The sequence below is a fragment of the Littorina saxatilis genome, linkage group LG5 (genome assembly GCF_037325665.1).
Source record: "Littorina saxatilis isolate snail1 linkage group LG5, US_GU_Lsax_2.0, whole genome shotgun sequence".
In the NCBI taxonomy this organism is placed as follows: Eukaryota; Metazoa; Mollusca; class Gastropoda; order Littorinimorpha; family Littorinidae; genus Littorina; species Littorina saxatilis.
In genome coordinates this window covers 20,760,584-20,774,428 of record NC_090249.1, presented here as the reverse complement: position 1 = coordinate 20,774,428, position 13,845 = coordinate 20,760,584, and the positions used below count along the sequence as shown (strand labels likewise).

The 13,845-nt window shown below is 43.5% G+C and overlaps 1 protein-coding gene across 1 annotated transcript in view; it reads left to right on the top strand.

Moving 5' to 3' along the window:
- Positions 1-13,845, top strand: part of LOC138966519 (eyes absent homolog 1-like) — a gene marked incomplete in the record, with an annotated part of 141,029 nt that overhangs the window by 45,361 nt on the left and 81,823 nt on the right.

The window sequence follows — 13,845 nt, the reverse complement described above, 5'->3', positions numbered from 1 at the left end:
CATTCCCATGGGAAAGAGACCAGTCTGCTAAACGAAACGTAGACCTCTGTGGTCACAGTATGAAACGAGGGTCCCCAGAGAAAGACAGGTCAGACAGCAGCTAGCTAGCACGAAGGAGCGCTAGACAGAGGTATCTCACCTGTACAGCCAAGCACCGTACCCAGGGGACACACAGGCCGCTGTTCGGTGTTCCACCTTGAGAGAAACAATTCAGAGAGAGGGGAGTTGACCAGGACAAGGGGGCATGGTGTTTGTGTGTGTGAGTGTGTGTGTGTGTGTGTGTGTGTGTGTGTGTGTGTGTTAGAGGTAGGGGATTGTTTTTTTGTTTCTTAGAGTAAAGACGCGGAACGGGATTATTGTACTACTTATAGCACTTCACGACTTGATTGGCGTAAGTACTTTCACACGTTAAGGAGAGGTACATTAAAGAAAGAGAAATTAGTCAGTGTGTTCAAAAATATACCACCTGAAAAACAAGAGACGATAGTTTTCAGAGTACCGACATGCGAGTAACCTTCTGCAACACCGACTCGAAAGAACAGGGATCAGTTAGATGTCCGAGCAAGCAGCTGGAGCGCATAAACATTATCTATGCAAATGAGACCGTGCATTTGGATGAGGGGCCAAGTGAATAAGTAATTGGCAAAGAGGACTGGAACTGGCGGGTTGAAGATAAGGAAGGAGTGAGAGAGAACGGAAGGGAGGTGGGGGTGGGACTTGTATGGAATGAATGCAGAACTCTGGCAAAGCTGTTGCCCTTGTCAGATGGCCGTCGATAAGGTCTCTTCCCCCTACTCCTCACAAACCTTTCTCCACCCCCTGCGGCCCGCCTCAGTCGGGTTCCAACAACACAAGGAAAGCACGGCAGAAAAATAAGTAAGAAGAAAAAGATGAAGGCTTGAAGCTTTACCTACACACACATTCTATACATCATCTTTTTTCCCTTCCTCCCTCCTCCTTCCAGCTCATATCTCGCTTTCTGGTCGCCATGACAACAGGTTGTGTTTATCAAGGAAGCGACAGCAGGGGACCACCACACCCCCTGGAGCGACGCAAGTGGACTTGCCCACGACATGCAGATTATAGCGAGAGAACTCAGAAAGCATTGGGAAAATGAGTGTGTTTTACTCGTCTGCCCTGTTTAGTCGTTGGTTTTTGGTGCCAGACCAGATGTCTTGTGAAGTTGTGTCTTTGTGGTTGGAACAAAATGCCCAGGATTCATGAATGTCAGTGGAGTTACCATGCAGTTTAGTAATGAGGAAACTAAATGTTTTCTCTTGAGTTGATTTTTGGTGCCAGAACCTGTGCCGTGTGGGTTGTGCGAATAGAAACAATATGCTGTGTCAAGGATTCATGGATGAGTCGTATTTTGGTGCCAGACTTTGTGAAGTTGAGCATTTGGTCGTGACAGAGTAGAACTGAGACACAGTCTGCGCCGGATCATGACTTTTTGTGTAAGCACTTTGAAAATAAGTGTGTTGTGTTGTCTTGTCGTTGTGTGTGTGTGTGTGTGTGTGTGTGTGTGTGTGTGTGTGTGTGTGTGTGTGTGTGCGCGCCACACCAGGTGACATGTGAACTTGTGTCTTAATAGTTAAGTTGTGTCTTTGAAACAAACAATCAAACCTGTCTGTCTCTTACGAATGTAATTGCAGCGACAAGGAAAATAAGTGGGTCCTTCCTCTCTTCTGTCGTTTTCTTGGTACTAGACCAAATGACTTTTGAACTATTCATGAATGGATTCAGCGGAGGAACAGGGAAAATAGGTGTGTTTTCTCATGTGTCGTGTTTTGTGTCAAGAGAAGAGCACTTGAAGAGCTTGTCCAGGTAAAAACTGTTTGAAGTGGTTTCATGGTAATAAGAAAGTAATAACATTTTATTTTTTATTTTGAGTCGGTTTTTGTTTGTGTTGGACCAGAGGACTTGTCTTCAGGTTGTACGAGTAGAATAAGAAACAGTTTGCGTAGTGTTCATTAATTTCAGTGACTCGGTTATATTTTAATCACGTTTTGTAAAGTGGACATTTGTTCTCTGTTTGGTTCTTCGTGACCTGAGTGAGTTAGTGTCGTTTGATATAACTTTTGGATAAGAACGCTACATCTTCTGTCTTACGTTTCTAAAAAAGAACTTTTTCACTAAGTTTTCAGATCTCAGGGAGACATATATATAATACCCTTACATTACATTGTGAATGAAGAGTTTCATACTCGTTCAGGGAAGGAGAGTATTGCGATCAAGAGCACTGCACCTTGTGTCTCAGTCGAGACTCTTCATGTGAATTCTGAACATGAGCGTATTCGAGGTGTTCCTTGGTGGCGGTGTCTCTGAGATGTTGAATGCCTCAGTGATTGTCTTTAACTGCTCCCTCAAGTGTGTTGTGAGTGTGTGAATGTCAAGGAAACTCTTCTTCAGTGCTTAAAGGCTGATATATAGTCCTATTTAATTAGTTTAATTACTTCCAGGGCTTTTCCCATCGTTGCGGGGATGTATAAATTAAGCTTCCTGCAAAGTTTTAGGTTTGAAGTCCTTACCAATTACGAGAAATATTTAATTCTTTATTGCATTGTTTAGCAACAGTTCTTCAGGACTTGGGCTATTTTTAGACCGTTGACGTCACTTTGTGACGTTTCGTAAACCAAAGATGCCGTTTGAGACTGTTCTGTTTACATTCGACACTATCAACACCACTTTGCAACACTGAAATAATTGTTTCTGTGTTCGAAAGCTACAGCCAATCGTTATTATATCCTCTTAGGTACAGTTTTATAACATTATTGGCACATGTAAACAATATGAATTAATTAGTGAACGCTACGAATATGGCAGCCTTTAATGGAACGCTTATTTCCCGAAGCGAATGTAGAAGTGGAAAGTCAAGACATGGTTAGTTAGATGTGAGAGTGACTTACCTGAATTTTTGAATTAGTAGAAACAAATTCTGATACAAATTTATTTGTGAAATACTGTGGTCCAACCAGTTCTGAGAGTATCTTTAAAGAGTCAAGAAAATTCGTAGCCGATTATATATATACAACTTTGAAAGAGTTGTGAAGGTTCGATAAAGAGTTATGAAGACTATAACGAATTTTTTTTATTCACAAAAACCTGTCTTCTGGGAATGCCTCCCCTATCTCATTCACTTACCAATGCTATCATGGGTGAAGGAGTTGATTATTGTTCTTCTGCCCCCCCCCCCCCCCCTCTTTCTCTCTCTCTCTCCAACTCTCTCTACCCCCCCCCCCCCCCCCCCTCACCCCTCACCGCTCGGTGTAACTGTTCTCTCCATAGAGCATTTAGACATGTGTATGTGTGTTTACTCGCTATACCTATAATTTCGGGGAGACTGACGTGCAAGCGATAGAGAGAGTAATGTGGGAACGGGTGGAACGGGCCTCCCCCTCCTGACATCATTCAGCCAGCACATCAGGGGACAAGATGAATGACTTGTGAGTGCTCGCTGCTGACAGACAGCTGCTCAGGCTGCAGCAACGAAAAAAAGAAAGCAAATAAAGAAAAAGAAACAAATTCAGTCCTCTTCAGGCTTTAGCAGGAAAATAAAATAAAAACGGGGTTTTCTTCCCCATCCATCCTGCGCACCCCCCCCCCCCCCCCCCTCTCCCCGTCCCCCCTTGCACTCTCTTCTCTTAGTTTTCTACATTCTGTGCTTTCCCTGAGTTTCTGTCTTACCCTTGCACTCAGAGAGGTAGAGAAGTACAGAGAACTGAGGGCGACAGGCCTGTGTTCCCGGGACTGTTTTCAACTCTTTAGCCTTTGTACTTCTTCATTTTTCTCCTTTCAGCTTTCTCTCTTATTCTTTTTCTTCTCTTTTTGCCGTGGACGTCAAACCGGCTGTTCTGGACTTGTAAGGCAAACGGAGTCTTGGTCCCGGGCTTGATTCTGCCCTGTTTTGCTTCTACTCTGTGTTGTTAGAAAGGATCGTATCGCAGGATTCAAGGAACTCATATTATTGGCTTTCTAATTCACGTTGACCATTGACTCTTTATGCTTTCTGGATTGAGAAACAGGACAGTTTTTTTTGGGTAGAATCATATGACAGTGTGGTTGTGGCTCAGGGAGGCTCTTTAGAGAGTTTGGTCATTGACACTTTCTTGTTGGTAGAATCACATGACAGTGTGGTTGTGGCTCAGGGAGGCTCTTTAGAGAGTTTGGTCATTGACACTTTCTTGTTGGTAGAATCACATGACAGTGTGGTTGTGGCTCAGAGAGGCTCTTTAGAGAGTTTGGTCATTGACACTTTCTTGTTGGTAGAATCACATGACAGTGTGGTTGTGGCTCAGGGAGGCTCTTTAGAGAGTTTGGTCATTGACACTTTCTTGTTGGTAGAATCACATGACAGTGTGGTTGTGGCTCAGGGAGGCTCTTTAGAGAGTTTGGTCATTGACACTTTCTTGTTGGTAGAATCACATGACAGTCTGGTTGTGGCTCAGGGAGGCTCTTTAGAGAGTTTGGTCATTGACACTTTCTTGTTGGAGGTGTTTTGTGTTTGTTTTTGCGAACACTATGTCACCTCTGCCGCTGGTTTTTTACATTTAGTTAAGTTTTGACTAAATGTTTTAACATAGAGGGGGAAATCGAGACGAGGGTCGTGGTGTGTGTGTGTGTGTGTGTGTGTGTGTGTGTGTGTGTGTGTGTGTGTGTGTGTGTGTGTGTGTGTGTGTGTGTGTGTGTAGAGCGATTCAGAGTAAACTACTGGACCGATCTGTATGAAATTTTTCATGAGAGTTCCTGGGTATCTTCTTCTTCTTGTTGTCGATCACTTGTATGATATCCCCAGACGTTTTTTTCATTTTTGCGATAAATGTCTTTGATGACGTCATATCCGACATTTTGTAAAAGTTGAGGCGGCACTGTCACACCCTAATTTTTCAATAAAATTGATTGAAATTTTGGCAAAGCAATTTTCGACGAAGGCCGGACTTTGGTATTGCATTTCAGCTTGGAGGCTTAAAATTTAATTGATGACTTTGGTCATTAAAAATCTGAAAATTGTAATCAAAATTATTTTTTTTATAAAACGATCCAAATTTACGTTCATCTTATTTTCCATCATTTTCTGATTCCAAAAACATATAAATATGTTATATTTGGATTAAAAACAAGCTCTGAAAATTAAAAATTATGATTAAAATAAAATTTTCGAAATCGATTTAAAAATAATTTCATCTTATTCCTTGTCGGTTCCTGATTCCAAAAACATATAGATATAATATGTTGGGATTAAAAACACGCTCAGAAAGTTAAAACAAAGAGAGGTACAGAAAAGCGTGCTATGCAGCACAGCGCAACCACTACCTCGCGAAACAGGCTCGTCAATTTCACTGCCTTTTGCACAAGCGGCGGACTACAGTCATTCTGAAACAATGCAGTGCGTTCAGTTTCATTCTGTGAGTTCCACGCCTTGACTAAATGTAGTAATTTCGCCTTACGCGACTTGTTTTTAGACTGCCATGGCTTGTACAGAACTCCTTTTTCCTTCAATCAAATCTGTTAGTAACCAGTGGCCCATCAGCAAACCGAACAAAAATCAAATTGACTTTTTGTAGAATTAGGCAGAAAAAAATAGTAATAGAAACAACACCAAAAGCATTTTACTTGCATGTACTGGCATAAGCTACACAACGGACCAACCAAGTTCTCCCTGAGTCGTGATGGTTTTGGTAATCCTATAAGCAGGACACATTCGCATAAAAAAAGTTTCACACTTCAACTAACATCTTTGACAGCGTTAAAACTGGCTGATAACATCGAGGGCAAAACACACGTGGCTACAAAACAGATGTGAGAAATCCTCCCCCCCCCCTTTACCCACAGGGAGAGGGCAAGATAGGACAGCACACGTCTGAAGACATTTTTTCTTTTCCTCTCAAGCTCTCCCTCGAGAGATTTGGGCTCTTTTGGGCCAAGTGCTGGAATCGCCATGTTGTGACCCAGTTAGATAGCGAGTCCTCCCTTCGCCGGATGATAAAACTAGCAATGTGGATGCTGAGAGAGACAAGGGGAGAGAAGGACAGAGGAAAAAGAGGCAGCCGTGCCGTGTCAAGACATAAACGCAAGAAAACGTGTAAGCTGGGAGTGTGAACTGCTTGGCACCATCTGGTGAACATGCAAGGGACGAGAAGGAACCGTAGACTTGTCACCAACACGCGTGTCGTGATTCTGGTGGAAAATTTGTTCTTTTGAAGTTGAATGCGAAGATTTGATTTCTTTTTTTTTCATTTGGCTGAATTAGAAAAATAAGAATAGAACTAGTGAAGTTTCCGTAGATTGTAAAAGAAAAGAAGGAACCGTCATCAATACGTGTGTCTTTCTTGCTGTCGTAGCTTTTGAACGAGTAGTTCTTCTTGTAGTGACTGGTTGTATGAAAATTTGATTTTTGTTGTTTTGATTTGGACTGTGTGAACGAACAAGAGAGTTTAGAGCTCGTGAAGTTTCTACTGATCGTAAAAGAAAATAATAAGGGAGAAGAAGACACCACACGAACGTCTCAACAACACGGTTGTCTTTCTTGGCGTCGTGAATATTTGCACAAAGGTTGTTTCTCTTGGAGTGCTTGCAAACTTCGTGAAAGTAGAGAAAGTGTCGGTTGGCATTATCTGGTCACAATGAGAAAAAGAAGGAACAAGAAGGAACCACTGTTTTGTCAACAAGACGTGTGTCTTTCTTGTTTTTGCGATTCTGGTGGAGGATTTGTTCTTTTGAAGATTTCAAAAAGATGTGTACAGATTTTTCCCGTTGTTTTAATTCAGACTCGGTGAATTGAGAAGAAAACGTATACAACTAGCGATCTCAAGTTCGCGGTTTATGCTCTGAGAATGACACTGACAGGTTAGCAAGTTTGCACTGTACTTTCGGAGAGAAACTGAGCAGAAAGACAACAACCCTGGACGTAAAAAAAAAGAAATAAACAAAACAAAAAAAGAAACAAAAAAGGTCAGACAGTTGATTGGGGCTGATGGCCGCAGTGGGGTTGTGAGTGTTCGTCATGACTAACATTCTTCCCCTATCTGCTTGCTGGAATCTCTGGTGAGTGTTGGCTCAACATTCCTTTGACAGGGTGGGAAGGGGCGAGAGAGAGAGAGGGGTCAGAGAGAGAGAGAGAGAGAGAGGGGGGTCTGAGAGAGAGAGAGAGAGAGAGAGAGAGAGAGAGAGGGTCTGTGAGAGAGAGGGGGGGGGGTCTGAGAGAGAGAGAGAGGGGGGTCAGAGAGAGAGAGAGAGAGAGAGAGGGGGGGGGTCTGAGAGAGAGAGAGAGAGGGGGGGTCTGAGAGAGAGAGAGGGGGGTCAGAGAGAGAGAGAGGGGGGGTCAGAGAGAGAGAGAGAGAGGGGGGGTCTGAGAGAGAGAGAGAGGGGGGGGTCTGAGAGAGAGAGAGAGAGAGGGTCTGTGAGAGAGAGGGTCTGTGAGAGAGAGAGAGAGAGAGGGTCTGAGAGAGAGAGAGAGAGGGGGTCAGAGAGAGAGAGAGGGTCTGAGAGAGAGAGAGAGAGAGGGGGGTCAGAGAGAGAGAGGGTCTGAGAGAGAGAGAGAGAGAGAGAGAGAGGGGGGTCAGAGAGAGAGAGAGGGGGTCTGAGAGAGAGAGAGAGAGAGAGAGAGAGAGAGAGAGAGAGAGAGAGAGAGAGAGAGAGAGAGAGAGAATCTTTCTGTTTGCTTATCTATACATGTATGTCTTCCAATAACTTCAATAACATTATTATGAAAATGAAGTGATCGACAAGGTGAATTCTCCGGGGCTGGACATGATTCTCCAACATGTGTTCTGAGGTTCTCGAGAAGAGAGGAAAGTGGTGGGATCAGGGGTGGAACGGGTGGGGGGTCGTTTCTCGGTGTGTGATCTAATACAATGGAGGTGGTCACTATCTGATTGGCCGGACAGTGGGGTCTTTGTCTGGTCAGCTCTGGCCCCCCTTCGTGGTGGTCGTGCTGAGTGTTTGTTCCTCCCTTCCTGATTAGCAGCAAAGATACGGGTGTGGCCTGCCATAATATTAGCAGACATTTGAAAAGGTGGAACATCTTGGATATTAGTGGTGCTAAGCTTGGACTCGGTGGGGGAGAACAAAACAAAGAAAGCAGTCTCTTTGCGTGTGACTTTCTTGTGTACTATTCTCTCTGTGGGGTAGAACAACTTGGATATTAGCAAGATCATTCAACTGCTACCTTTAATATGGGTGGTGCTCGATTTGGAGTATGTGGGGGGAGAATAAAACAAAGAGAGTAGTCTCTTTGTGTGTGACGTTCTTGTGTACTTTTCGCTCTGTGGGGTAGAACAGCTTGGATATATTTGTTAGGATAATTATTGAGTCACTTGAGAAAAAGTGACTCTATGTAATCGGTCAGTGTTAGTCTGTCCGGCCGGCCGGCCGGCCGTCCGGCCGGCCGTCCGTAGACACCACCTTAACGTTGGACTTTTCTCGGAAACTATCAAAGCGATCGGGCTCATATTTTGTTTAGTCGTGACCTCCAATGACCTCTACACTTTAACGATGGTTTCGTTGACCTTTGACCTTTTTCAAGGTCACAGGTCAGCGTCAAAGGAAAAATTAGACATTTTATATCTTTTCTCGGAAACTATCAAAGCGATCGGGCTCATATTTTGTTTAGTCGTGACCTCCAATGACCTCTACACTTTAACGATGGTTTCGTTGACCTTTGACCTTTTTCAAGGTCACAGGTCAGCGTCAAAGGAAAAATTAGACATTTTATATCTTTGACAAAGTTCATCGGATGTGATTGAAACTTTGTAGGATTATTCTTTACATCAAAGTATTTACATCTGTAGCCTTTTACGAACGTTATCAGAAAAACAAGGGAGATAACTAGTCTTTTCTGTTCGGCAACACACAACTTAACGTTGGGCTTTTCTCGGAAACTATAAAAGTGACCGGGCTCAAATTTTATGTGAACGTGACTCATTGTGTTGTGAATAGCAATTTCTTCCTGTCCATCTGATGCCTCATATAATATTCAGAACTGCGAAAGTGACTCGATCGAGCGTTTGCTCTTCTTGTTATACTGCTGTATTTTAATATGAGCGATGCTTGGCGTGAACTCTGTTGGGGAGAGAACAAAACAAAGAGAACACTCTCTTTGCTTGTTCTTTTCTCTTTATACATGTTCACTGTGCAGTTATTTTGAAGGGTAGAACATCGTTTCTTGGATATCAGTATGTTTGGTGTGGATTCTGTGGGGAAGACAAAACTCTCTCCGTTGGTCACTGTCATGTCTGATTTTGTTAGTGTGTGGGGATGGTGTAGGTTATAACATTTGTGACATTGTTGTTGTTGGGCATGGATTGTGCTGGCAAGTGAAAGCTTTCTTTGCGTGTGACTCCCTGTTGTACTGTCGAATGTGTCTGGTCGTGAGGACATAGAAAGAGACAAAATAGAAATATGCCGACGGTAATGTTTTGGATAAGTATAGGAAGGAGACAGCGACTGTTGGTCCATGTGTACCTAATTCCAGGATTGCATGCCTGTGACGTATTGCGTGTGCACCCCCAAGGCCTCGTGTCATTCTGGAAGGTCATGTGACACCACATCCGCGACACGTGATTGGATGACTGACAGCACTTGCCAGTTTTTTTTCTTCTGCCTCGTCTGTCGATGCCTCTGGATTTTCTTCCCTTTGTCGTGCTTACCTTTTACTTTTTTTGCAGCTCTAATGTATTGGCGTCTGGTTGTCATAGTTGCTGAAGTGTCTTGGTATATTATGGCCACAGGCGACTTTGGGTGATTTGGACAAAGTTTCTTATTGGGGGTCGTTGAAAGATGCGCCTAGTTTCTGGACTTTTTCTTCTTAGAGGGTTGACTTGTTTTTGACGTAAAATGATCCGAGATGTATGCATGCAGGGCAGAGAACCCCGTGGTTACACAATTTCAAGAAGGGCACAAAGTAGTGGTTAACGTATGTGTGTGTGTCTGTGTATGTTTATGTGTCCGTGTATGTTTATGTGTTTGTGTCTGTGTATGTGCCAGTGTGTGTTTGTTTGTTTGTGTGTGTGTGTGTGTGTGTGTGTGTGTGTGTGAGTGTGTCTGTCTGTCTGTCTGTCTGTCTGTGTCTTTGAGGGGTCCTGATTTGGCCTATTATGGTCCGCTGGACCCGAAAAGCAACAGCTAACTAACTAACTAACTGTGTCTTTGAGCTATCTGTCAGTCTGTCCGTCTGTTGTTTTCCCTTCTTTTAGTGACATACTCCCGCAATCAGCCCTTCCTCACACAGAGTTAAGTTTTCAATGGAAAGATATTAATAGATAAAGTCGAGTACATTCACCGAGTCAGATAATTATGCATGCAACACGCCAACTTCACACTATAAATGCATTCAGTACCAGCTGTCGCGGCTGATACGGGAGATGAAAATTGCTGATGGTTACAGAATATAATATGCATTAGAAACAATGTCATCTGGGGGGGGGGGGGGGGGGGGGGTACTTTGAGATCATCCAACATGGCCATCGTGTGCATAATTTTCATTGTCAGTAAATCATTTGCATTGCAAATGTTCAAGGTCGTCGCAGGTTCAAAAGAATGGCGTTGAGCATAGATATATTCATTTCTATTGGAAATGTACTCACTGAAAAGAACAATTAAAAAATTAAAATAATTGTCTTGTTTTTGTATTCTCTCATTTGTGCAATCAACTTTGTTTTGAGAATCTGTTGGCTTCAAACTGTCGGTTTAGACCAAATTTTCACTGCATTTGTTTCTCTTTAAATTTTGCTTTTGACCCGCAGGGCCTTAAATCAATGATAACAGTAAAATGACAGAGAAAGCCGCGGAAAACTTACTGACTGTATGCATACTATTTTGTGCTTCTGAAGACTCATGGCATTCTGCTTTTGAATGGGATCAAAGTTAATAATAACAAAACACTGCGCAACATTACATCAACAAACCAACGCATCATTCAACGAAAACTCCAACCAAACAACAGCTAAAAAAAGGATAGAATAAAGAGTTTTCCCTCTCTTCGTGAACAAAAAAGAAGAAAGAAAATATTAAATCCTGAATAATATTAAAGTTACGAGCAACACAGATGCCGCCGCTGCTGCTGCTGCTGTTGCAAGCCCCTATATATACATACATGTACATGCAAAAGCCGTATTCTAAACGACTCTCATGCCTGCACTTATTCCCGACTCTCCGCAGCGTGAAACGAGCAATGCAGGACACTTTACGATGACGGCACTCTGAGCATTATGAACATAGAGACTTTGACTTATAGCTCGCCTCTTGATAGAGCCTGGAGAGACCCAACGAGGCCGCCAGAACTGTCGCGCGTCTGTCGCCACCAGGTGGCCGCTTAAACGCCCTAATGGGATTTATGGCACATTGATTACACTATTACACATACATAGATATTCCCATGTTGAAGGGGCTGGGGAAGTAATGTGTGTGCAATATGACACAGACGTGGATATCCCCATGTTGAAGTGCCAGAGAAGTGGGCGTGGATTTTCAGTTGGAGAAAATAACCCACGGAATTGCAAACACAGGTTAATTTGTCAGATTTAAACGGGTTGGAAGAGCCAAATGGAAACATAATTGCAGTCAAATTTATACCAGTGCGTCCGTAATTTATCGTATGGAGAGGATTCCAGCATTTCTTTACTTTTGAGTTTGTTTTAAGTACTGTTTGTAAGTTTGTGCAAAACATCTTGGGTCTGTAGTCTTCTGGCACTTAAACATACCACAGTGCTCGTTTGGTGCTGATTGTACAGTAATGATTAGGGACGGGGGAGGAGGGGGGTCTCACGATCAAGACGATGATGCCCAAACACACTCAAAAACAACCAAACTACAAAACGCAGCGAACCTTTGACGTCTTTTGACTCACCCTTCTTCTTCTTCTTCTTCTGCGTTCGTGGGCTCAAACTCCAACGTACACTCGTGTTTTTTTGCACGAGTGGAATTTTACGTGTATGACCGTTTTTTACCCCGCCATACGCCGTTTTCGGAGGAAGCATGCTGGGAATTTTCGTGTTTCTATAACCCACCGAACTCTGACATGGATTACAGGATCTTTTTCGTGCGCACTTGGTCTTGTGCTTGCGTGTACACACGGGGGTGTTCGGACACCGAGGAGAGTCTGCACACAAAGTTGACTCTGAGAAATAAATCTCTCGCTCGCCGAACGTGGGGACGAACTCACGCTGACAGCGGCCAACTGGATACAAATCCAGCGCGCTACCGACTGAGCTACATCCCCGCCCTTTTGACTCACCCGATCAACAGGCTTTGAGTCTTTAGACCCTTCTGCGTCCACTCCATCAAATGTTAACTCTCTGAGTCTGTTCGAATGGTCGGTAAGTAATGACCAGTTACGTCCTCCTGTTGGGGACATTACCCTCTTTCAAAAAAAGCTATTTGTGGACTTTCCTTGTAGTTTCGCTGGACGCTTTGCCTGAGAAAAGTGAAGTTTGCTTTATTCACCGTCCAACACTTCTATGCGTATGGTCAGGCATCTCAGAGTGAGAGCTGTATTGTGCTTTCTTCCCTGAGATGCATCGGGTGGTGCCTATACAAATATATGCCTGAGGACACTCTCAGGGAGAACGGTATTGTGCTTTCTTGACCGAGGTGAATCAGGCGGCGCCTTCAATGATGGGAGGCACTCGAGGGGACAAGGTGAACACGTCCTCACTCCACTGAACAAGCAGGAGGGGAAACCAGCCACTCGACTGGAACGACAGTGTCACAGTGAAAGTTCATTGATGCTCGCTTGAACGAGCTGGACTTGAAATGGCCACTCGACCGCGAAGAACGATATCACTGAGCAAAGACCATTGATGCTCGCTTCTTTGTGAACACTGAACAAATTTGGCGTGAAATGACGCTCGACCGAAGCAGGGGTGTCCTTGCACGGATCCATCGGATTGATTCTCGCTTCTTGGTGCGCATGATTGCTCTGGCGGAATACCGTCACATTTGAGGTCTTTTCTTTGCGTTAGGTACCCACGTGGACTGATTCACTGCTGCCCTATGGCTTTGCGGTTTTGTTTGGTTAGTGTTTTTTATGAGTCTGGATATGTTTTCAAATGCACTAATGGCTTGAGTCATACAAGATTGAAAAGCTGGAGAAGTTGGAGAGAGAGAGAGAGAGAGAGAGAGAGAGAGAGAGAGAGAGAGAGAGAGAGTCTGTCTGTCTGTCTGTCTGTCTGTCTGTCTGTGTTCCTCACGCAGCACTCTGTATTACATTTCCCTGGAGTTTAATGTAGCCACATTAGTTGCAGTATAAGTTTCCGCATCCTTGAAGCAAGTCTGAGTTTGCAAATCCTTGAAGCGTGTCTGATTTTCCAAATCCTAGAAGCAAGTCTTTTGTCTTATTGGAACACAAACTTTCACTGTCTACACTGTTGATTGTCACGATTGCTCCTCTTAACACGTGTTTACGTGTGTTTTATGCACTTACTGCATGTGTTGTTAAAACCTGTTGTCGTTTTTTTGGTTCAAGTTGACAGTCAACTGCCATTTATTGTCATACGAATGTCCGTGTAATCCTCTTATCTCGGTTCAAGTCGAAAAGAGGGAGGTCGCTGGTTCCGGGTATATATATATATTTCTTAGTGCATGCATTGAAGTGTATGAGCCTGCATACGTTTGTGCTGGTCACAGGTGCCAAGATCTTTTGATATTTGTTTATTCACTTGCTACGAAAGACGAGAGCTTGCATAGATTCTGTTGTTGTTTCTGCTGTATCTGCTGTTGTTTTGCACTCACTTGATTGAGCTTATGTTCACAACTATATCCTACGTAACGTATGGTTCTTCCTACATTATATGGTGTTAATTTGTACCGTAAAACTAATCTAATTGCACAAGTAAATAATCTTAGCTATAC